At 43.4% G+C, this 26,892-nt stretch overlaps 1 protein-coding gene across 2 annotated transcripts in view; it reads left to right on the forward strand.

Annotated features, from left to right (window-relative positions):
• The first annotated feature begins 5,072 nt into the window (after nt 1-5,072).
• The window catches only part of LOC141140513 (sulfotransferase 6B1-like), a 96,660-nt gene continuing 74,840 nt past the window's right edge, over nt 5,073-26,892 (forward strand). For both annotated transcript variants that reach the window (XM_073627791.1, XM_073627790.1), the window contains exon 1: nt 5,073-5,186. The gene's annotated coding sequence lies outside the window, so the exon portion shown is untranslated. The remainder of the gene's footprint in view (nt 5,187-26,892) is intronic.

Genomic DNA, 26,892 nt, shown 5'->3' on the forward strand with positions numbered 1-26,892 from the left:
TGGCGTTAAACTGGCAGTAACGCACACAGAAGTAAATGGCGTTAAACTGACAGTAATGCAAACAGAACTATATGGCGTTAAACTGGCAGTAACGCACACAGAACTATATGGCTTTAAACTGGCAGTAACGCACACAGAAGTAAACGGCATTAAACTGGCAGCAACGCACAAAACTATATGATGTTAAACTGGCAGTAACACACACAGAACTATATGGCATTAAACTGGCAGTAACGCACACAGAGCTATATGGCGTTAAACTGGCAGTAAAGCACACAGAATTATATGGCGTTAAACTGGCAGTAACGCACACAGAAGTAAATGGAGTTAAACTGGCAGTAACGTACAAACTATATGGCGTTAAACTGGCAGTAACACACACAGAACTATATGACGTTAAACTGGCAGTAATGCACACAGAACTATATGGCGTTAAGCTGGCAGTAAAGCACACAGAAGTAAATGGTGTTAAACTGGCAGTAACGCACACAGAAGTAAATGGCGTTAAACTGGCAGTAACGCAATCAAATGGACGGTGTTCAACCGTCACTATACTGACGCTATCTGAACTGTCGCTCCTCTAGCTTTACACTAATATGAAGATTACTGACACTATCTCACTACACTACACTGAAACTATATGAGCTGTCCCTACTCTACACTAAGGTATGTATGAATGACACGGTCTCACTACACTACAGTAAAACTATCTGAGCTGTCCCTACTCTAGCTGCACACTATGCAAACCTGAATGATGGTCCTCCTTACTACACTCACACTATCCCTAGACTGACACTAAACTAATATTCTACACTGACAATTGAAGCAAAATAGCACAGCATAGCACACTAACTAATAGCACTGAACAGAGCCCTGTTCTATTTCTTTCCACGCCTAAATCACACGGAAAATGGCTGTCATTGAAAGAATACTTTTATACTGTGGGGCGGGAATGAGCCATGATTAGATTAAGTCATGATGATCCAATCATGACTTTGACAGTGCTCTGTGCCCTGATTGACTGAAGCTTTCACTGCTTCAGCCAATCAGGGCTTGCAATGCACTGTTCAGCGCCGCAATGCATTGTGGTCTGTTTGGGGGGTGAACAAATGGTCGAACGACCTGTTTGTTTTGATGTTTTATGCTCGGCCGAACCGTTCGCCCATCCCTAGTGACTGGTTCCCAAAAAAGTATCAAGAGTGTCAGGAAGTGTCCGATTGTCCACCACAATATCGCAGTCTCGCTATAAGTCCCTGATCGCCGCCATTAGTAGTTAAAAAATAAAAATAAATAAAACTCATAGTTGGTAGAGGCTACAACTTTTGCACTAACCAATCAATATATGCTTTTTGGGATTTTTTCTACCACAAATATGTAGCAGAATACATATTGGCCTAAATTGATGAAGAAATGTATTGGATGTTTTATAACAGAAAGTAAAAAATGTTTTTTTTTTTTTAAATTGTGGGTATTTTTTTGTTTATAGCATAAAAAGTAAAAACGCAGTGGTGATCAAGTACCACCAAAAGAAAGCTCTATTTGTGGGGAAAAAGGAACATAAATTTAATTTACAGTGTCTTGAAAAAGTATTCATACCCCTTGAAATTTTCCACATTTTGTCATGTTACAACCAAAAACATAAATGTATTTTATTGGGATTTTATGTTATAGACCAACACAAAGTGACACATAATTGTGAAGTGGAAGGAAAATGATAAATGTTTTTCAAAATGTTTTACAAATAAATATATGAAAAGTGTGGCGTGCATTTGTATTCAGCCCCTTTACTCTGCTAACCCTAACTAAAATCTAGTGGAACTAATTGCCTTCAGAAGTCACCCAATTAGTAAATATAGTCCACCTATGTGCATTCTAATCTCTGTATAAATACAGCTGTTCTGTGAAGCCCTCGGAGGTTTGTTAGAGAACCTTAGTGAACAAACAGCATCATGAAGGCCAAGGAACACACCAGACAGATCAGGGATAAAGTTGTGGAGAAGTTTAAAGCAGGGTTAGTTTATAAAAAATATCCCAAGCTTTAAACATCTCACAGAGCACTATTCAATCCATCATTTGAAAATGGAAAGAGTATGGCACGACTGCAAACCTACCAAGACATGGCCATCCACCATCCACTGACAGGCCAGGCAAGGAGAGCAATAATCAGAGAAGCAGCCAAGAGGTCCATGGTCCATGTGTAGGAATTGCAGAGATCCACAGCTCAGGTGGGGGAAACTGACCACGGGACAACTCTTAGTCATGCTCTCCACAAATCTGGCCTTTATGGAAGAGTGGCAAGAAGAAAGCCATTGTTGAAAGAAAGCCATAAGAAGTCCCGTATGCAGTTTGCGAGAAGCCATGTGGGGGTCACAGCAAACATGTGGAAGAAGGTGTTCTGGTCAGATGAGACAAAAATTGAACTTTTTGGCCTAAAAGCAAATCGCTATGGGTGGCAGAAAACTAACACTGCACATCACCCAGAAAACACCATCCCCACCGTGAAACATTGGGGTGGCAGCATCATGTTGTGGGGATGCTTTTCTTCAGCAGGGACGGGGAAGCTGATCAGAGTTGATGGAGATATGGATAGAGCCAAATACAGGGCACTGAATTTGAAAACCTGTTATGCCGCGTACACACGAGCAGGACTTTTGGCGGACTCCCAACGAACGGACTTGCCTACACACGATCACACCAAAGTCCGACGGATTCGTGCGTGATGACGTACAACCGGACTAAAATAAGGAAGTTGATAGTCAGTAGCCAATAGCTGCCCTAGCGTCGGTTTTCATCCATCGGACTAGCATACAGACGAGCGGACTTTTCGATAGGAACTGGGTCCGGCGGAGTTCCGACGTAAAGATTTGAAACATATTCCAAATCTAAAGTCCATCAGACTTTCAACCGAAAAAGTCCGCTGCAGGTCCGATGAAGCCCACACACAGTCGAATTGTCCGCCGGAGTCGGTCCGTCGGACCAGTCCGGTCCAAAAGTTTGCAAAAGACTTGAGACTGGGGCAGAGGTTCACCTTCCAGCAGGACAACAACCCTAAACATACAGCCAGAGCTACAATTGAATGATTTAGATGAAAGCATATTCATGTATTAGAATGGCCCAGTCAAAGTCCAGACCTAAATCCAATTGACAATCTGTGGCAAGACTTGAAAATTGCGGTTCACAGATGCTCTCCATCCAGTCTGACAGAGCTTGAGCTATTTTTCAGAGAAGAATGGGCAAAATGTCACTCTCAAGATGTGCAAAGCTGGTAGAGACATCCCCAAAAAGACTTGCAGCTGTAATTGCAGTGAAATTGAAGCTGCAAAGTATTTTCTCGGGGGGGCTGAATACAAATGCAAGCCACACTTTTCACATATTTATTTGTAAAAAATTTAGAAAATCATTTATCATTTTCCTTCCACTTCACAATCGTGCCACTTTGTGTTGGTTTATCACATAAAATCCCAATAAAATACATTTATCTTTTTTGGTTGTAACATGACAAAATGTGGAAAATTTCAAGGGGTATGAATACTTTTTCAAGTCACTGTATGTACAGCGTCGCACGACGGTGCAATTGTCAGTTAAAGTAACGCAGTGCCCTATCGAAAAAAATGGCCTGGTCATGAAGGGGGGTAAATCTTTTCATGGTCAAGTGGTTAAGCAAAAAAAAATAACGTTACATCCAAGCACATAAAATCACCCCCTCCCCAAAAAAAATTGAGACCCCCCCCCCATACGCACGTATGAATGTAAACACAAGCATCGGGGGAGCCTATGCTTGAAAACCTTGACTGCGATACATATGTTACATATCGCTGCATACCCCAGAGAGCAATATTTATAGCACCAGACCTCCTCCATAGCACTAAAATAAAGACCTATATGGGGCTTTGAAACATTGCCTATTGAAAATATAGGGTACTGAAGTTTGTGGCCATTTCACGTGCGAACACAAATTTAAGGTTTGACATCTTGGGTATTTATTTACTCAATGTCTTTTATATTTTACCACGAATTGGGTAATTTCTTGCGTTTGTTTGCCCTAAAATTCACTTTGGTGCATTTGTTACTGAAATTTTTGTTACTGAAAACCTTTACGCAGGGCCGTTTTTAAGGCAGGGCAAAAGGGGCAGCTGCCCTGAGCCCTGTCATTGTTGTGGGGCCCAAAGCAACTGCCTCATACTTGCCAACTATCCCAGTTTAAACGTCCTTGTCCTTTGAAGTTTTAGTCCTGTGCTGTGTCCCAATATCTCAGTGTGAAGTGATGGTACTAATGCTGCCCAGCTCTGCCTTATTTTTGTGTACCGATGACTCACCTGCAGACCCTGTGTTTACATGTAAATATCGTCATTCATATGTAAATAGCGGCAGCATTCATAAATAAATAGCTGTGACTGGCGGCATTGATATGTAAATAAAGGCGGCATTCATATGTATATCATGCCCCCCTGCAGTGAGAAGATGATGTGCTGTAACCTCTAGCAACCAATCAGTGAGCAGTAATACTTTACAGTAATCTCTAGCAACCAATTAAAAAGCAGAAATCATTTGCTGTAACCTCTAGCGACTAATCAGTGAGCCGTAATTTGTGCTGTAACCTCTAGCAACCAGTCAGTAAGTAGTAATGATATGCTGTAACCGCTGGCAACCAATCGCAATTGCTGCCTGATCCGATACAGTAAACTGATTTTAAGTCTAGCTGCTATTTATTGTATGTCTCAGAGCAGGTGGAGAGTGAAATTGCATGGGGGCGGACCCAAGAATGTTTTTGCCCAGGGTCCAATCAATATTAAAGACGGCCCTGCCTTTACGGTAATATCTTGTGACATAAAAAAATTTAACTACCACTATTTTATTCTCTAGGGTGTCTGCTCTCAGAAAATATATATTATTTTGGTTGGTTTTATGTAATATTGAGGCCTAATATGATTTTTTAAACATGTGTGCAGAAAATGCAAAAATGACTCTGACAGTGAAATCTGTGGAGGACACATGTTTCCTGTGGAGAGTGGAGTTCCAGTCTGCAGCCAGATACCATGTACATGCAGATGTGGCAGGAAACATGTCACCTCCACTTCCATGTGTTGTTTCTAATGTCTATGCAATGTTTATGGAGTGGAGGTCACATGCTTCCTGCCAAACGTGGTGCTCCAGTCATCAGCCAGACCCCTCTCAAATAACAAAAGGTAGGAATCTGCAACAAAGTTTATTAAAGTCCTTGTAATGTACAGAGATCACCCAGAGGGGAATGTTTTTTTGAGTTAAGCTTTAATGATATAAATGTATGTAGTACAGATATACAGTATTGTGCAAAAGTTTTAGATAGGTATGAAAACATGCTGTAAATTAAGAATGCTTTCAGAAATAGAAGTGTTAATAGTTTATTTTTATCAAATAACAAAATTGAAAGTAAATGAACAGAATAGAAATCCAAATCCAATCAATAATTGTTGTGTCCACCCTTTGTCTTCAAAACAGCATCAATTCTTCAATTCTCCTAGGTACACTTGCACACAATTTTTGAAGGAACTCGGCAGGTAGGTTGTTTCAAATGTCATGTAAAACTCACCATGGATCTTCTGTGGATGTAGGCTGCCTCAAATCCTTTTGTTTCTTCATGTAATCCCACACAGGCTCTATGATGTTGAGATCGGTGCTTTGTGGGAGCCAAACCATCACTTCCAGGACTCCTTGTTCTTCTTTACACTGAAGATAGTTCTTAATGACATTGGCTATATGTTTGGGGTCATTGTCATGCTGCAAAATTAATTTGGGGCCAATCACACTCCTCCCTAATGGTATGATATGATGAATAAGTATCTGCCTGTATTTCTCAGCATTGATGACATCATTGATCCTGACCAAATCTTTAATTCCATTTGCAGAAATGCAGCCCAAAAACTTGCAAATAACCTCCACCATGCTTCAATGTTGCCTGCAGACACTCATTAATGTACCGCTCTCCAGCCCTTCACAAACAAACTGCCTCCAGCCAAATATTAAAAATTTTGACTCATCAGTCCAGAGCACCTACTGCCATTTTTTCTGCACCCCAGATCCTTAGTCGCTTAGCCTTGTTTCCATGTCCTATGCACAAAAACATAGGAACTGGGGTGCAGCAGGATAATGACTGCAAAGATTAAGCCAATGTCATTAAAGCGACAGTAAACCACACTTTTTTTTTTTTTTTTTTTTTAATCCTCTGCAAGGTAAAGACATAATATCCTAGTATGCATTGCATACTAGGACATTATGAAATACTTACCTTAGAACAAACTCCTCCAGCAGCTGAGAGGGCTTCCATCTTCACTCGGCCTTCTTTCTGGGTTCGAGTGCTCGGGCAGTCTTATTGGCCAAGGCGCAATGACCTCACTCCTGCGTATGCTTGCAGAAGTCACGGACCGCGGCACAAAGCTCTGAAGGGATGGCACGGTATGTCGTCCCTTAGAGTGCATGTGTCGGTGATATCACTGGCTGCATGCAGTGTGAATATCTCTTAAACAGTGCAAGTTTTGGAGATATTCACTGTACCCAGAGGCAAGCCTTATTATAAGGTGACCAGATTTTTTTTTTTTGGCAAATGGTAAACGATTTTATATGTATATTTTCCTCAAATTACATATGCAGTCAGTGATGTATTGTGGGTTGTCAGCGCCTGGGACAAGGCAAGAAATCTGCCCCCCCCTAACCTGCAGATTTTAGCACTCCCTGAGTCCCTTCCACTAGTACAGTAGTACTGACCAACCTGATTCCTACACTGACCTGCCTGACCACTGTATTAACCTACCTGATTCCTACACTGACCACTACACTGACCTATCTGATTCCTATTCTGACCACTAAGCTGACCTATCTGATTCCTACACTGACCACTACACTGCCCTACCTGATTCCTATACTGACCACTACACTGACCTACCTGATTCCTATACTGACCACTACACTGACCTACCTGATTCCTATACTGACCACTACACTGACCTATCTGTGGTCAGTATAGGAATCGGGTAGGTCAGTGTAGTGGTCAGTGTAGGAATCAGATAGATCAGTGTAGTGGTCAGTATAGAAATCAGGTAGGGCAGTGTAGTGGTCAGTGCAAGAATCAGACAGGTCAGTGTAGTGGTCAGTATAGGAGTCAGGTAGGTCAGTGTAGGAATCAGGTAGGGCAGTGTAATGGTCAGTGTAGGAATCAGGTAGGTCAGTGTAGTGGTCAATATAGGAATCAGATAGGTCAGTGCAGTGGTCAGTGTAGGAATCAGGTAGGTTAATGCAGTGGTCAGGCACGTCAGTGTAGGAATCAAACAAAAAAACAGAAAAGAGAGGGTGCACCAGCCTTGTGCATTATCCTTTAGTACATTTATTCAGAAAAACATAATAAAAACTACTCACAAAAGGTAGAAAGAAAATCATGCTTGTAACAATCTCTGACATATGGCAGTCTGTCCACTGATAACAGTCTCCAGGTCCTAGAGAAAGGTCATGCGAACCGTTACTGACTGACGCGTTTCGAAGGTATACCTTCTTCCTCAGAGCCTAACAGTGTTACTCTCTCGCAGCTACTTATACATGTGTTCATCTGGGAAACACATCCCAGATCTACCCTAAAGCCCCTCCCCCAAATCATGGGTGGTGTTGTAAAAGGTGGACCTTAGCTGAATATTTGCAGTCAACTGCATATTTACACACATGTGTTTACACACTAACCATCACATACACACATGTAGAATGCATGCACCCAGCATCAAACTGGCCCGCATCCACAGACAGATCACACACATGTGTCCGTGCTCATTGCTGACCGCATGCCAACAGATATCACAGGCTGCAGATGGGAGATCTCAGAGTGCTATATAAAGAACAACAACAGTAGTAGTAACAACATCACCTCCATCCAGAGACACCCATCCCAACGGCGACTGCAGTTGATCTATCGCCCAGGGGCGCAGCCATCCTCTTGCTCACCACCTTCTCGATCCCGATGTCCGTCCCAGACAGTATTCCAACCTCAAGATACACCACGGTGTCCTATAGCGGCGGGTGGAATGCACGCCATACATTCTCCTTCCCATTGCGGTCCAAAGGGCGGAAGTGTAATCCTGACGTCACCTCCCGTGCGCCCATGGTCGCATAGGATTGACATCAGCGGTGGTAAACACTGTCTTCCATGCTGTTGGAGATAAAATGTAGAGAACAAGGCGGACAGGTGTACCAGTACATTCACTCCTCTATAGCTTTTCTGACCCCATAAGTGACACTGGGAAAAATACCAACATATCTGATCCACAAGAATGAGGGAACCATCAAGAAAATAAAGGGGGGGGGGGAGGGGAGACCTCCACATCCATGGTGCCCAACACACAAGTGAAGGCAGACATATCTATATATGATTATACATACATACATATGCAAATGCACACATGCATATATGTATACTTGCCCACATGGGGTAATGCCATGGTGGGCAATCTAGAAGGTGCAATATAGCACCGAAGCAATATTTATAACTCACATGTGATATAATGCACACACATACAAAGTGTGCATACACATGTATATATAGGGGTAAAGCCTGCAGGGTATATAAAGGTGTTAATATTGGTATTATTAAATGCCATATACAATAGCATTACATTAAAAATGTATGTATGTGTGCCCTTAGCTAAAGGGGTTGACGTGCACATGTATAAGAGCATAAGCAAGACTCACACAACAGTGTCCGTGTATATGCACAAAGGTGCACAGACTCAGGCACTCGCATATTAACAAGATAAAACCATGTGCACACAAAAAATGCATATCAGATACATAAATGATTGTATACATTATTTTAAATCAGTGATAAAAGAATTCTAATTAACCACTTGACAACTGAGCACTTAAACCCCCCTCGTGACCAGACCAATTTTCAGCTTTCAGTGCTCTCACACTTTGAATGACAATTACTCAGTCATGTAATACTGTACCCAAATTTTTTTGTCCTTCATACAAATAGAGCTTTATTTTGGTGGCATTTGATCGCCTCTGGGTTTTTTATTTTTTGCGCTATAAATGAAAAACGACTGAAAATTTTGAAAAAAACCCCGCATTTTTCTTAGTTTCTGTGATAAAATTTTGCAAATTATTAATTTTTCTTCATAAATTTTGGCCACAATTTATACTGCTACATATGTTTGGTAAAAAAAAAAACAAATTAGTGGATATTATTTGGTCTTTGTGAAAGTTAGAGAGTCTACAATCTGTGGTGCAAATCATAAAAAAGTGATCACACCTGATGTACTGAAGGCCTATCTCATTTCTTGCAACCCAAACAAACCAGGAAAGTACAAATACCCCCCAAATGACCCCTTTTTTTAAAGTAGACATTCCAAGGTATTTAGTAAGATGCATGGTGAGGTTTTTGATGTTGTAATTTTTTCCCACAAATCTTTGCAAAATGAAGATTTTTTTTTCCACAAAATTGCCATTTTTTAATAGGTTATTTCTCTCACATGGTATGTGTATACCACAAATGACACCCCAAAATACATTCTGCTACTCCTCCTGAGTATTATGATACCACATGTGTGGGACTTTTTCACAGTCTGGCCACATAGAGAGGCCAAACATGCAGGAAGCACCATCACATGTTCTAGGAGCATAAATTACCCATCTAACTTGTTGACTACCTATTACACTTTTGAAGGCCCTGGAGCACCAGGACAATGACAGTGACACTGACGTGACACTGATGACAGATGGCACTGATACGTGGCACTGATGACAGATGGCACTAACACGTGGCACTGATGACACGTAACACTGATGACAGATGGCACTGATACGTGGCACTGATGACAGATGGCACTAACACGTGGCACTGATGACACGTGACACTGATGACAGATGGCAGTGATACGTGGCATTGATGACATGTGACACTGATAACAGATGGCACGTGACACTGACAGGTGGCACTGATGACAGATGGCACTGATACTTGGCACTGATGACACGTGACACTGATGACAGATGGCACTAATATGTGGCACTGATGACACGTGACACTGATGTGGCACTGATGACAGATGGCACTAATATGTGGCACTGATGACAGATGGCACTAATACGTGGCACTGATGACAGATAGCACTAAAAGGTGGCACTGATGACAGATGGCACTTATACGTGGCACTGATGACAGATGGCACTTATACGTGGCACTGATGACAGATGGCACTTATACGTGGCACTGCGGACAGATGGCACTGACAGTTGGCACTGGGGACAGATGGCTCTGACAGGTGGCACTGGGGACAGATGGCACTGACAGGTACTGTGGGCACTTTAATTTCCCTTGTTTTTTTTCTTACACTGACGCTTCAGCCGTTCGCTCTCCCTCCTCACACGCTGTCTCTGTGTGAGGAGGGAGAGCCGGTGTCTTGCCGAGAAAGTTCCCTTGGCGGATAAGTTCCCCCCTGTACTGCGCAGGCGCAGCGCCTGCGCAGTACGAACTACTGTCAGCCGCCGGAGATAGCCGAAGCTCAAACTTTTCAATCAGCTGTACACGGCGCCTGCGCCCTGGGTCCAGGTTCCTTCCCCACCATCCAAGTGGACCTAGAGGGGGAATCAAAAAGAGCCGAGCGAAGCGAGGCCGTGCCCGAAGTGTGGCGAGGGGCCCTCTTACAGGCGCCATGTACAGCTGATTTTCAGCTATTCACCTTCGGCTATTTCCGCCGGATCCTACTGCACAGGCGCAGCGCCTGCGCAGTAGAGGGGGGTCCTTATCCGCTGAGCGGAACTTTCTCGGCAGAACACCAGCGATGAGAGATGATCTCATATTACATATGAGATCATCTCTCATTGGACACTCAGATCGAGTGCTAAATGGCCGCTGTGATTGCCATTTAGCACGATCTGTGCTAAAGTCCAAAAAAAACCTAAACACTTTTCATCTATAACATGAGTCAGATCATGACCTTAGTAATTTTTTAGGATATTGTAGGAACAATCCTTTCGGCATAGAATTTACTCATGTTATAGATGAAAAGTGTTTAGTTTTATTGGACTTAGAACTGCAAGGTGACCCAAATGGTGATATTTTTCCAAAACGCATTTTAAACCCAGTGGAGGCAATTCGTACTTACATGCAAAAAGCAATCGCCATCCTAGGTGGATACAGAATGTCCCCTATGCACAACTTTGTCGCTTGAAGCCTACGTGTACTAAAAAAGAAGACTTTTTGGAACAAAGTAAACTTCGTACACAGAAGTTTAAAGAAAAAGGCTATGATGCTAGTCATATAGAGACAGCCCTTAATAAATATTTGGCTCTTTATGATAACCCATTAGGAGAAAACAAAAAATCTTGAAGTCAGACCACCCTCGATACTCAACAGGTTTGATTTTCCACCCAGTATACCAACAAGGCTTTTGAAATTCAGAATATTATCAAAAAGAACTGGAATATTCTTAAACATGACCCTGTGTTAGGTGATACACTCCCTGATAATCCTAACATCGTCTTCCGCAAACCCCGTGATCTAAGGAGCTTGATAGCCCCAAGTAGGGTAAAAATATCTACCAACAAACCCATCAACAATTGGTCAACAATATTCGACCAAAAAGGGAGCTACAAGGGCAGTGTTAAAAACTGTGGCACATGCATGTACATGTGGCACAGAAAGAAAACCATAGTAGGGAAAGATGGAAGGGTTCATAAAATCAAACAATTCATGAACTGCGGAACAGAATAAGTAGTCTATGGTATTGTTTGTCTTTGCGGGCGTCTGTATGTTGGTCGAACCCAGCGCCCAATGAGAGTCAGAATAATAGAACATAAATGTGGTATCATTAATTTAAAAGATAAATATCCAGTCTCTCTGCATTTTCTAGAGGCTCACCAAGAGGATCCTGCAGACATGAACGTTTTTGGAATTGAGTCCATTGGGGGAGAGCTAGACGCAGGGAGGAGACACCAGAGGCTATGCAAGCGAGAGGCCTTCTGGATCCTCACTCTTGGCAGCCTCCCCCCTGGAGGCCTCAGTGCAGACCCCGAAATACACAAAATAGTGTGAAAGCGTCAGAGAGCCAACAGAGAAATAGCCCCATGTCTATTTACTTACTCACTATATATAAAATATATTTTTTAAAATATCTCTCTCTTTTGGAGTGCATATATGTGTGTATGTATATATTTACATTTTTTATATATACACATGTGTATTATAGTAGTTCATTCATTTTTTAAACGTTTTAGAAACAATTTTAAAACTTTTTAATTAGAATTCTTTTATCACGGATTTAAAATAATGTATTCAATCATTTATGTATCTAATATGCATTTTTTGTGTGCACATGGTTTTATCTTGTTATTATGCGAGTGCCTGAGTTTGTGCACCTTTGTGTATATACACAGACACTGTTGTGTGAGTCTTGCTTATGCTCTTATACATGTGCACATCGGCCCCTTTAGCTAAGGGCACACATACATACATTTTTAATGTAATGCTATTGTATATGGCATTTAATAATAATACCAATATTAACACCTTTATATACCCTGCAGGCTTTACCCCTATATATACATGTGTATGCACACTTTGTATGTGTGTGCATGATATCACATGCGAGTTATAAATATTTAAAAAAACCCAAAAAGGGTTAACGCTGCGCTAGAAACCCAATAATTGATTGGTAGCTATAAGGGATTAACCTTTACAAACTAAAAACACATTAAATAAAAAACAAGGTTCTGACCCAAATTACCAAAGCAGCCAGCATAAAAGAGTCAGACACATCCTCTAGATAATAGTATAAATATTATGCAGCGCTAAGGACAGCCAATAAATGAAAATACCAAAATTATTAAAAATTATTAAAACATAAAATCATAATTGATACCGTGAAAGATTACCATAAAAATTTATGACCACTGTAGGATATGTGTATAATGAAATACTAAAATTAATAGTGTCAAAAAAACAAAAAAGAGCACATAAAAAGTCCCATCACAAATAGTGCGATTAAAAAAAATTCCATATATAAAGTTCATAAACGGAAAAAAGAAGAAGAACTAATCCAAAATCCGTGATAAAGGAAATCCAATCTCCCAAAAAGTGAATACACCCAAGTGGATATGGGTTTTGGGTTTTTTTACATATTTTGGAATTTTTTGATACGAATACGTTGCAGCTGAAACCTAAGGAATGGATATCTTTGATTTTAGATCCCAATATAATATCAACACAGAAGGTGTGTTTGATGGCAATACAGAGCAGACTGATGAGATAGGTGGTATATTTCTTAGATTGAAAAACCTCCTGGTTTCAGAATTACACACTAATTGGGATATAGCCTACCTTGAGCAATACGTTGCACAAAAAATGGTACCACGAAGTCTCAGGTGGGAAGTAAGCCCGCAGAAAGGTGAAACCGATTTGGAGGGGTGGTTCACCTATTTCAATGATAGAGGAATTTCATTTCTCCAGTTTCTATTGGATAAGAAGCATGACAAACTGAAATTTCTCAATAATGAAATTGGGCTAGTCAGGGAGAAATTGTCTTTACTTAGAGACCATGAAGTATATAAACAGAAATCAGACCAATTAAAACTATTCCTTGAAAAAGAGGATAGTGAACAAAAGAGTAAAAAGAAAAAAAAGTATAACCGTGATTTGGCGGATTATGCCAATAAAGTGGTCTTTAAGTGGCAGATAAAGACTGATGAACCAATGGTAACTGAAGGACTTGCTTCCTCAACACAAGCACCTATCTCTTCATTGCCAGGTGCAATCATTCCTCCAGTGTCACAAGCTAGAGGTAATTATTCCAATGAACTAAACAGATATGCCCCCCAGGGTGGAGATGGGAATGCTACCAGACCTAAATTAAGAAAGGGAAATAAAAATAAAAATAAAAATATAAATTATAGATATCAAGATTCTGTGATACCTGTATGGGAACGACAGAAAGATAATTATACTGGTAGACCACATGGGGTTCCCTATGGTGACCGCGATTCATGGTTGGCTCATGATGATCGTTATCCGCCTTATGGGACCCCACGTGAGAAAAATTATCAGACTCAGAGGAATAGGAATTTTCCATACCCAAGGACACCACGTAGAAATGATTTTAATAATCATAATACAAGGATTTCTAGAGGTGATCCTAGAGATTTATACAATCATTATAGGGATGGGTCAACCAGACAGACCCCTAGAAGTAACAATATCCCTCTTCATAACAGATTTGCTCCCTTTTCCTATGATCAAGTGGACTGTGGAGTTGATCCTGCCATTATGAGACATCCTTATGACTATCCTCCTAGACATAGAGATGATTTTTTAGAATCACCCTCCCACTATGCCACCGTAGAACAAACTCGTCGTTTTTTTCCCCAGGGCAACATCAGATCAAAAAGGGGACACGAAGAAAAAGAGGCATCAGAGGGGGGAGGAGGATCAGATCCAAAAAAAAGGAAACATTGAAAATTGATGGAGTCTTTAATCTGAGTTCAGTCAAATTATCTGTAGGGGAACAAGCTGTTCTTAGCCAGGGTCTCAAGTTTGCACCCCCCCGTATACTAAATAAATTTGAGACATTCATTGATGTCCACAAATTTATTAGAAAAATGAATATTAAACGTCATTTTCTCCTGAACCCAATAGGTAATCGAAGTCAATTGACCCCTGCTAATGTGTATCAAAATAGTACACCGGATGGTGGCTCCCAGGGTCTCAACTCTGGAGGAGTCTCGGGTGCACCGGGCCTTGGAGAAACTGGTAGAATCCAGATTAGACATACCAATTTTTCTAACGCCTCATTGTTCAACCCACCCGGGCTTGTAGCTCCATCGATTCAAGTCTTTAAAGAGATGGTGGTGAAGGATTTGGTTGCTCTCAAGATGCCGAGATTTGGGGGCAACTGTAGCCTCCATTTTAATTTGAAACAAATTTGTGCGCGTAATGATATTATCATACGCCCAGCAGATAAAGGAGGTGGTGTCGTTATATTGAACAAAAGTGATTACCTGGAGGAGATTAATAGGCTCTTGTCGGATAGTGTCACCTATACAAAGCTGAAAGTAAATCCCACATTTAAATACAAAAAGGAGCTTCTTGCTCTTATTAATGATGGATATCAATTGGGTGTTCTGAACAAAAAAGAAAAGGCATATCTGGTGCCCTCTGCTCCGAGGGTACCAGTGATATATTATCTGCCGAAAATCCACAAGAATCCCTCCAGACCTCCTGGCCGCCCGATTATCAGCGGGATTGATTCTATTACAGCCAGAATTGGTAGATATGTGGATAATTTCTTGCAACCCCATGTGGTTAATACCCCTGCTTTTTTGAGGGATACTACGCAAGTTATTAACCTCTTGGTAGATTTCGGATGGAGAGATGGCTGCATTCTTGCAACTGCTGATGTAGCCTCTCTCTATACCATTATATCCCATCAACATGGATATGAGGCTGCTAGATTCTATTTGGAGCAGGACTCCTCTATGCCATCTATACAGAGAGAATTTATTTTACAACTCTTGCGCTTCGCCACAAGCCATAACTACTTCTGGTTTGGAGGCGATTTCTTTTTGCAAGCTGTAGGCGTAGCTATGGGTGCAAAGTTCGCGCCCAGCCTAGCGAACCTCTTCATGGCTCGTTGGGAAAGTGAGGTCATTGATACCAACCCACCCAAGGAGCTACGCCTCTGGAAAAGATACATCGATGATGTACTCCTGGTGTGGGAGGGTGACCTCCCCTCCCTTGAAGCTTTTTTTCACAGGCTTAATCTAAATGATAGAGGTATTTGCTTGCAATATGAGGCCAGTAGTTCTCACATTCATTTTCTAGACCTAAACATCACGGTCAATGAGGGTCAACTTATTACTACTACATATTTTAAAGAGACGGACCGTAATGCCTATATCCCCATGAGTAGTTGCCATCATACCCCCTGGCTTAAGGCGGTCCCTAAAGGCCAGCTCCAGAGAATCAGGCATAACTGTACCAATTTCCCTGATTATCTACAGCAGGCCCAGATTCTAAAATTGAGATTTCTGGAGAAGGGATACCCTTAAGCTGAGATAGATGATACTATTATTCAGGTGGGTAATTTGGATAGAAATACTATGCTCAGTGGGGATAGGATGGCGAATCATGCTTCTGATAATCGATTTGCCTGTTCTCTAGTAACGAGATACTCTAACCAACATTTCTTGGTCAAAAAGATACTGAATAGACATTGGGGCCTGTTGAAGAATGATAGGGTACTTGGCCCTAGTCTACCGGATCATCCAGTAGTTATTTTTAGAGGAGCACCTACTTTATGGCATATGATTGCTCCCAATATTGTAGATCCTCCTAGGCCTATCTCTTTTTTTCCATCTCTGAATGGCTTTCATCCCTGCAGAAAATGTGAAATTTGTCAGCTTAATGCTTTTAGAGGCCGCAGATGTGAGAGTTTTCAATCAACCCAAACTAATCAAATATATAAGATTGAGTCATTTATCACGTGCACTACTGAATATGTAGTGTACATGATACAGTGCCCCTGTTTAAAGCAATATATTGGGCGCACAAAGCGGGCTCTTCATGTGCGGTTATCTGAGCATGTGGGCAACATTAGGCGTGGATTTACTAAACATAACCTGTCTAGGCATTATGCCAAATACCACGATAAGAAGATTAAGGGAACACTTTTTGTGGCACTAGCCAAACTTCAGTGTCACTGGAGGGGTAGTAATAAAATCAGAGCCATTTCCAGGCTAGAAACGAGATGGATATTCGATATGATGAGTTATGTGCCCTTTGGGCTTAATGTAGACTGGGACATTAATTCTTTTATTAATAATTCCTAATTAGTTGTGAGGTTTTATAATTTATTTCTTATACATGTTTGTATTTTTTTATTTTCATCTGTTTTATCAATTATGTATTTTTTATGTGGAGTTAATTACTCAGATGCACCTTTTTGTTTACTTTGTAGAGGTTTTTAAACAATTTTTTAATTATTGATGCATTTATTATGTGGCGTTCTCCCTGGAATTCCTGCCTGTTGCATTCACTTTTCATCATGTCGATATGATTTTTGGCCGCTAGATGGCGGTAATTGTATTATTTTATATGGCTTCCTTTTCTTAAATATGTTTCCTCTTCCTGGATGGTGTGTCGTCAGTTCGGCGCCATTTTTGTATTTCCCATCTTATTCTTATAGCGGCCAGCACTTAAGATGGCGCCGCGGGTCTATTCCTATAGCGGCCAGCACTTAAGATGGCGCCGCGGGTCTATTTATACCCAGAGCGTGGTGACGGGCGGCACTTGGCCCAACCCCCAGACGACGTCCTATCGTGACGAAACGCGTAGGGTGTGGCCTATGACGCTGACGTCACTACGCTGTTCCTCTTTTGCTGAACTGGATGGGAAGTGTATGCACAGCGGGAAGCCTGCGGAGACGCTACATCATTGAGATTACTCTGACACTCGTTTATTTGAACTACTTGTAAGTGCATCTTTTTATTCATTAAATATTATTGATTGGAACGATTACACTATGGGAGCCTTTCTTGCTTTTATTTCCGGAGCCATACAGCCTCAGCCACAGACCCAGATGCTGGTATAGGTTATTGGGAAACCTGTAATCTCCCATATGCCTGGATAGACCTTTGTTGGTCTTTTGAGTCGGTAAGGAGCCTCATATCCACTTGGGTGTATTCACTTTTTGGGAGATTGGATTTCCTTTATCACGGATTTTGGATTAGTTCTTCTTCTTTTTTCTGTTTATGAACTTTATATATGGAATTTTTTTTAATCGCACTATTTGTGATGGGACTTTTTATGTGCTCTTTTTTGTTTTTTTGACACTATTAATTTTAGTATTTCATTATACACATATCCTACAGTGGTCATAAATTTTTATGGTAATCTTTCACGGTATCAATTATGATTTTATGTTTTAATAATTTTTAATAATTTTGGTATTTTCATTTATTGGCTGTCCTTAGCGCTGCATAATATTTATACTATAGAGTTATAAATATTGCTTCGGTGCTATATTGCACCTTCTAGATCGCCCACCATGGCATTACCCCATGTGGGCAAGTATACATATATGCATGTGTGCATTTGCATATGTATGTATGTATAATCATATATAGATATGTCTGCCTTCACTTGTGTGTTGGGCACCATGGATGTGGAGGTCTCCCCTTCCCCCCCTTCCCTTTTTTTTCTCGATGGTTCACTCGTTCTCGTGGATCAGATATGTTGGTATTTTTTCCGGTGTCACTTATGGGGTCAGAAAAGCTATAGAGGAGTGAATGTACTGGTACACCTGTCCGCCTTGTTCTCCACATTTTATCTCCAACAGCATGGCAGACAGTGTTTACCACCGCTGATGTCAATCCTATGCGACCACGGGCGCATGGGAGGTGACGTCAGGATTACACTTCCACCCTTTGGACCGCAATGGGAAGGAGAATGTATGGCGTGCGTTCCACCCGCCGCTATAGGAAACCGCGGTGTATCTTGAGGTTGGAATACTGTCTGGAACGGACATCGGGATCGAGAAGGTGGTGAGCGAGAGGATGGCTGCGCCCCTGGGCGATAGATCAACTGCAGTCCCCGTTGGGATGGGTGTCTCTGGATGGAGGTGATGTTGTTACTACTACTGTTGTAGTTCTTTATCCCTTTCATGACTAAGCCTATTTTTGAAATTTGGTGTTTACAAGTTAAAATCCATATTTTTTGCTAGAAAATTACTTAGAACCCCCAAACATTATATATATTTTTTTAGCAGAGAATCTAGAGAATAAAATGGAGATTGTTGCAATATTTTATATCACATGGTATTTGTGCAGCGGTGTTTTAAACGCAAATTTTTGGAAAAGGGACACTTCCACGAATTTTAAAAAATCCAAACAGTAAAGTTACCCCAATTTTTTTATATAATGTGAAAGATGATGTTACGCCGAGTAAATAGATACCAAACATGTCACCCTTTATAATTGCACGCACTCGTGGAATGGCGACAAACTACGGTACCTATGAATTTCCATAGGCGACGTTTTACATTTTTTTTACGGTTACCAGGTTAGAGTTACAGAGGAGGTCTAGGGCTAGAATTATTGCTCTCACTCTCACGATTGCGGCGATACCTCACATGTGTGATTTGAACACCGTTTACATATGCGGGCGCGACTTCCATATGCGCTTTCTTCGCTGCGCGAGCTCGCGGGGACGGGGGCGCTTAAAAATTTTTTTTTTTAATTTATTTTATTTATTTTTATTCTTATAAATTGTGTTTAAAAAAAAAAATGTTTTTTTTTTACTTTTATTGCTGTCACAAGGAATGTAAACATCCCTTGTGACAGTAATAGGTGGTGACAGGTACTCTTTATGGAGGGATCGGGGGTCTAAAAGACCCCCGATCCCTCCTCTGCACTTCAAAGTATTCAGATTGCCAAAAACGGCAATTCTGAACACTGTACATTTTTTTAAATTCGGCGCCATTGGCAGCCGAGTAAACGGGAAGTGACGTCATGACGTCGCTTCCGCGTTTACATTGAGAAGGCTGGAACGAAGCCACCCACAGCTTCGTTCCAACCCGCCCACAGCCGCCGGAGGCAGCCGATTGGACACCGGGCCTCCCGATCGCACGGGAGGCCCGGTAAGAGCGGCGGGAGGGGGGGACGTCCCCTCCCGCTCCTCCGGTATAACAGCCGAGCTGTATTGGTTGTTATATGCAGATAGCCGATCGCCCGCTCGAAACAACGGTACCGGGATGATGCCTGCAGCAGCGGGCATCATCCCAGTATAACCCCCGAAAGCCGAGTACGCAGATGTGCGTACGGTCGGCGGGAAGGGGTTAAATAGCACTCTGAGATCTCTCATCTGCAGCCTGTGATATCTGTTGGCATGCGGTCAGCAATGAGCACGGACACATGGTTAGTGTGTATACATGTGTGTAAATATGCAGTTGACTGCAAATATTCAGCTAAGGTCTGCCTTTTACAACACCACCCATGTTTCGGGGGAGGGGCTTTAGGGTAGATCTGGGATGTGTTTCCCAGATGAACACATGTATAAGTAGCTGCAAGAGAGTAACACTGTTAGGCTCTGAGGAAGAAGGTATACCTTCGAAACACGTCAGCCAGCAGCGGTTCGCATGACCTTTCTCTAGGACCTGGAGACTGTTATCAGTGGACAGACTGCCATATGTCAGAGATTGTTACAAGCATGATTTTCTTTCTACCTTCGTGAGTAGTTTTTATTATATTTTTCTGAATAAATGTACTAAAGGATAATGCACAAGGCTGGTGCGTCCTCTCTTTTCTGTTTTTTTGTTTGACTACTAGGATATCCCTATCCTGGAGGGCAGCAAGGCCGAAAACTATTGTCCACTCTGAACTTTGGACTGCCTAGCCAGGAGAGAGGTGGAGTAAGAGTGCCTAGGGAAAGTCCTGAAGTCTGTGTAGGTAGTTGCCAGGAACACACAGGTGGGCAGCTGGACTTGACTGGTAGCAGACAGATCAGATGTCGCAGCTGGCAGGAACGTAGTCAGGTCACAGGCAGATTTGGCAATGGCTAGGCAGATCAGGTACAACAGCAGGCAGGAGAAAAGTCAGGTCACAGGCAGGTTTGGCAGCAAGTAGGCAGATCAGGTACAAACGGCAGGCAGGAGAGAAGTCAGGTCACAGGCCGTAACGGTAATCAGGAGTCAACACAGGTAACAAGAATTCAGGTACACGCTGTAGACCAAGCAGCAACCAGCCAGTACTGAGTCTGTGTTTAAATAGGCCGTCTGGTGCCAGTTCTGATCACAGGCGTGCGCACGCGAACTCGCTCACGCATGCGCATTTACTGATGTGCCCATGGCTGTTCTGTGAATATCCTGTTGGCGCCTGCGCACAGGTGTGCACCTGAGAGCATCAGCTGTACTCTGCGGATGACTTCCCTGACATTGCCCCCCCTTACGGCAGCCTCCGGATGCCCAGTTGGTTCCTCTTCAGGGGATGACTGCAGAAGAAAGCATGTATTAAGTCCATATCATGTACATTTTGCTCTGGTTCCCAGGAGTTTTCCTCCGGCCCATAACCTCTCCACTTGATTAGATATTGCAGTTGACCCCTTCTCCTCCTGCAGTTTACAATTGCTTCCACCTCGAGCTCCTCGTCCCCATTGATCATCACTGGTTTCAGTTGTTCTAGACTCCCGATTAGGGAAGGGATCGGGCAATGCGGGCTTTAACAAAGATACATGAAATACCGGATGTATGCTGAAGGATTCTGGTAGAGATAGTTCGTAGGAAACATCATTAATCCTTCTCCTCACAGGAAACGATCCAAGAAATTTAGGAGCTAACTTCTTTGACGGACAGGCCAGTCTCAGATTGGTTGTAGCCAACCAAACCCGGTCCCCTGGTTGCAGAATGAGTTCCCCTCTCCTCTTTCTATCAAAAGCTCTCTTATTATTCTCTTCTGCCTTGGTCACAGTCTCTTGCAACAGCTTGTTGTTGCGATTGAAGAAGTCCACAGTGCTTTGGATGGCTGGTGCCAAAGACTCAGGGACAAGGTCGGGCAAAAAGGTGGGATGGAAGCCATAATTTGAAAAGAGCAGAGATTGCTTGGTAGCTGCATGACAGGAGTTGTTATAAGCAAACTCGGCTAGTGGTAAGAGTGATACCCAGTCATCCTGCACAAACGAGGTGAAACAATGGATGTACTGTTCCAACGTCTGATTAGTCCGTTCGGTCTGACTGTTAGATTGCGGATGATATGCTGATGACATGGAAAGTATGATTCTTAAGGCTTCACACAGTTCCCACCAAAACCTTGAGGTAAATTGGACTCCTCGGTCAGAGACAATGTCGATGGGTACCCTGTGGAGTCTAGCGATTTCCTTAATAAACACTCGAGCAGGCTCAACAGCAGAGGGTGTACCCTTCAAAGGTAGAAATGGGCCATCTTAGTCAGCCGGTCCACTATGACGAAGATGGCTGTACAGTTTTCAGAGGGTGGCAGTTCAACTATAAAATTCATGGAGATCATGGTCCACGGACTGTCGGGCACAGGTAAGGGTCTGGGCAAACCCCACGCCTTGTTTTGGGTGCTTTTACTCCGGATGCAGGTAATGCAGGTGTCTATGTATTTCTTGCAGTCTCTTTCCAAATTATGCCACCAAAATGTGGGTTGTACTAAATCTATTGTTTTGCAAATGCCGAAGTGACCTGCTATGGGGTGATCATGGCAGAATCCCAGAACTGGTAACCAGACTGCTTCTGAGACGAAGACTTGGTTCCCCTTCCAAAGAAGTCCCTCTTGTGCCTGTAACATCTCCTTGATAGGATCAGGGGGAATTGCGGATGCCTGCTTAAACTGTGACATGAGATCAGACTGCAGCAACAGAAAATTTCCTGCTGGTAGGATGGTGTCAGGTACTGGTAAGTCTTTTGGATCCTCAAACATGCGTGACAGAACATCAGGCAAGACGTTTTTTGATCCGGGTCTATAGGTAATATGGAACAAGAACCTCGAAAAGAAAAGTGCCCATCGGGCCTGGCGGAGTTTTAGTCTTTTGGCAGTCCTTAAATATTCAAGGTTCTTGTGATCTGTATAAATCAATATTGGATGAGCGGCTCCTTCTAACAAATACCTCCACTCTTCCAGGACGTCCTTTATAGCAAGAAGCTCCTGATCTCCGTCATAGTTCTTCTCCGCCAGAGCAAGTTTCCTAGAGAAGAAAGCTACCGGATGGATTGAATCCTTGGGACCTTGGCACTGGAACAGAACTCCCCCGACTGCACTTTCGGAAGCATCTACCTCCAGGATATAAGGTAGTGTCGGATCTGGATGACTTAATACAGGGGCAGTTGTAAACTGTTCTTTAAGAGTCTCGAAGGCAGCCTGGGCTTCAGGAGACCAGCGGAAACGAACACCCTGTTTGGTGAGTTGGGTAATTGGTGTGATGATGGCTGAAAAGTTCTGCATAAATCTGGGATAAAAATTAGCAAACCCAACGGACCGTTGGAACCCTTCTTATCAGTGGGCGCTGGCCAGGTCAGGACTGCAGACACTTTTTGAGGGTCGATTTCAATCCCTCCGGTGGAAATGATCTAGCCCAAGAACTGCATACTCTGCCGCTCAAACTTGCATTTCTTGGGTTTGGCATAGAGTCCATGTAAGCGGAGATGGCAGAGAATATTCTTGACATACTCCCGATGATCAGCAAGGGAAGTGGAGAACACAAGAATGTCGTCTAAGTAAACAATAACGAAAATGTCCAGATAGTCTTTGAAAACATCATTGATAAAGTGTTGAAATGTAGCTGGGGCGTTACAGAGGCCGAAGGGCATGACAAGATACTCGTAGTGGCCAGAACGGGTACGGAAGGCGGTTTTCCACTCGCCCCCCTGCCTTATGCGGATGAGGTTGTAAGCTCCCTTCAGGTCAAGTTTAGTTAAAATAGTAGCAGAACGAAGTCTTTGAAAAAGCTCAGGGACCACGGGAAGAGGGTAAAGGTTCTTCACGGTAATCTTGTTCAGGTCCCGGTAATCTACACATGGCCGTAGTGAATGGTCCTTCTTCTCCACAAAGAATATTTCCGCCCCGGCAGGTGAGGTAGAAGGGCTAATGAAACCTTTCTGGAGGCTTTCATCAATGTATTCCTTTAGAGCTGCTAATTCTTTCTCAGACAGTGGGAAGATCTGACCAAATGGAATAGCAGCCCCAGCAAAGGAGCTTGATGGGGCAGTCGTAGGCCCTGTGTGGAGGTAGGGTGTCTGCTCCCCGCTTGCTGAATACATCAAGGAACTCGTGATAGGCCCCAGGCACCTTTTGGCAGAGCTCAGCATCAACGTCCATACACAACAGAGTGGTGTGTGCAACAGTGGGGTTGGACAGACAGTGCTTCTGGCAGTAAGATGATTGGTACTTGATACTGTCTGATTTCCAATCAACCACCGGATTATGGGCCTGTAGCCATGGTAAACCCAAAATGACAGGGTACAGAGGTGAAGAGATGGCGTCTAGACGCAAAAGTTCTTTATGGCCGGTAGGGGTCGTAGTCAGCAGTGAAGGGGTTTCCCGGGTCAGCAGTCCAGACTTTATACGTGAGCCGTCAGCCAAGAATATGGTAAGTCCCTGTTCTTTGGATTAAAGAGGGATACCTTGTTTGGCAGCAAATGCTAGGTCAATGAAGCACCTGCACGCCCCAGAGTCCACAATTGCGGTAGCTGACACGCTTCTCCCTGGAAGCTGGAAGGTAACAGGAAGTGCCAACTGAGCAGAGGTTGCTGGCAGGACCGCCTGACTTGCTGGAGAAACAGAGGGGAATCCACGTCTCTTAGCAGGGCAAGTCCATACATAGTGACCCGCCCCGTCGCAGTAGAGGCAGGAGTTGCCTTGAAGACGTCGTGTCTGTTCCTCAGGCGACAGTGACGGGAGAATCAGGCCTAGTCGTGTGGGTGTTACAGTCTCGGGTGCAAGAGAGGCCAACTTGACAGATGTCGGCTGAACAGGAACTGGAAACTTAGGCATCATCCATGCAGGTTGGGATGGAAGTGCTGACTTCTCCCGCCTGTGCTATCGCAGACGACGGTGGACCTGAATTGATAATGTAGTAATGTCCTCCAGGGAGCTTGGAGCACCCACACGAGCTAACTCGTCTTTCAAGTCTTCCGATAACCCCTGGCGGAATTGATGTCGCAGAGCTGCGTTATTCCAGCCGGTATCTGCACTCCAGCACCTGAAGTCCATTATATAGACCTAGACCGCTCTGCGGCCTTGTCGGAGTGCATGGAGAGAGGACTCGGCAGTAGTGGTTAGTAGAGGGTCCTTGTATAACCTAAGAGGACATAGTATTTAGTTGTATGTCCTTCTTTTCCAACAGACGATGATCCCAAGTTTGGGGCTCACCTTGAAGCAGGGATATAATGAACCCCACCTTTGTAGTCTCTGCAGAAAAAGCCTGTGGCTGGAGTGAAAAATAGAGCTGACAGGCATCGCGGAACGCTCTGAACTTAGTCCGGTCTCCAGAAAATCTGTCAGGGCTAGGCACTCGTGGTTCTGGGGATGTCATCACCGCAGTGGGAACGGCAGAAGAGAGCTGGACTTGCACATGCTCCACAAGATGCACGTATTTCTCCTGCAGGGACTTGACCGCTTGAGTAAGGCCTGTGAGACATTGGCAGACTTCATGTAGGGGAGAGGTTCCTCCTGCAGGCTCAGTAATGGTTGCTTGGTACTGTCACGTACCTGGTGGCGAGCCTGATGTGTAGAGGAAGGCCTCCCGTACAACTGGGGCTCTAGGGCCGCTGGTAGTGGGACAGCTGGCACTGGAGCACGGTGGAGTAAGAATGCCTAGGGCAAGTCCTAAAGTCTGTGTAGGTAGTTGCCAGGAACACACAGGTGGGCAGGTGGACTTGACTGGTAGCAGACAGGAGCATAGCTGGATCACTGGCAGGTCTCGGCAGCAAGAATTCAGGTACATGCTGTAGACCAAGCAGCAACCAGCCAGTACTGAGTCTGTGTTTAAATAGGCCGTCTGGTGCCAGTTCTGATGACAAGCTTGTGCGCGCGAACGCGCACACATACGCGCACTTACTGATGCGCTCATGGCTGTTCTGTGAATACCCCATTGGCGTCTGCACACAGGTGTGCGCCTGAGAGCATCCTGTCATACCTTTGTCTCAGACGGAAAGACAGCTCCTCAGGCATCTGCGGGTCTGGCACTACCCAAGGACACTTCCTACACCTTCCCACTCCACGGATCAGGCTGTCCCCTGCCCCCAGGGATGTGTACAGGCTGCAGCACTCCCCCGTACTTCCTTGGAGACAGGCTTACCCAACAATCCTGCACCACCAAAAAAGAAATACATATAACTCTCCCACTATACCATAATGTTTGGACGTGGACTGTTATGGAGCTCAGAATAAGTAACTATAGATCACAGGACATACCCTCCTACTAGCCACTCCTCCCCATGTACACATGTCAGCCTACTGGCTCACACAGAGTGTGTTCCCGTTCTCTCAGGCTCTGATGAAGAGGTCACCCTCGAAACGCTTCAGCCTTTTTTAAACATCCCCATTTTAACCTTTCAGTGTATATTTTGTCACCTGTTTTTATGAAAGTATTATTTGTATTATTCAGATGGTTATATTTATTTGTTTGTATTCCATTTATACATTATTAAACCAAATTTGTTTTGATGTAAGTGGTTGATCCATCCACTATCCCTCCATCCACTACACTGACCTACATGATTCCTACACTGACCACTACACTGACCTTTCTGATTCCTACACTGAGCACTTCACTGACCTACCTGATTTCTATACTGACCACTACATTGCCCTACCTTATTCCTATACTGACCACTACACTGACCTACCTGATTCCTACACTGACCACTACACCGACCTATCTGAATCCTACACTGACCACTACACTGAACTACCTGATTCCTATACTGACCACTACACTGACCTACCTGATTCCTACACTGACCACTACACTGACCTATCTGATTCCTACACCGACCACTACACTGACCTATCTGATTCCTACACTGACCACTACACTGACCTACCTGATTCCTATACTGACCACTACATTGACCTACCTGATTCCTACACTGACCACTACACTGACCTACCTGATTCCTATACTGACCACTACACTGCCTTACCTGATTCCTATACTGACCACTACACTGACCTACCTGATTCCTATACAGGCCACTACACTGACCTACCTGATTCCTATACTGACCTACCTGATTCCTAATCTGACCACTACACTGACCTAGCTGATTCCTACACTGACCACTACACTGCCCTTCCTGTTTCCTATACTGACCACTACACTGACCTTTCTGATTCCTTCACTGACCACTACACTGCCCTACCTGATTC

The sequence above is a fragment of the Aquarana catesbeiana genome, linkage group LG04, assembly GCF_042186555.1.
Source record: "Aquarana catesbeiana isolate 2022-GZ linkage group LG04, ASM4218655v1, whole genome shotgun sequence".
Classification (NCBI taxonomy): domain Eukaryota; kingdom Metazoa; phylum Chordata; class Amphibia; order Anura; family Ranidae; genus Aquarana; species Aquarana catesbeiana.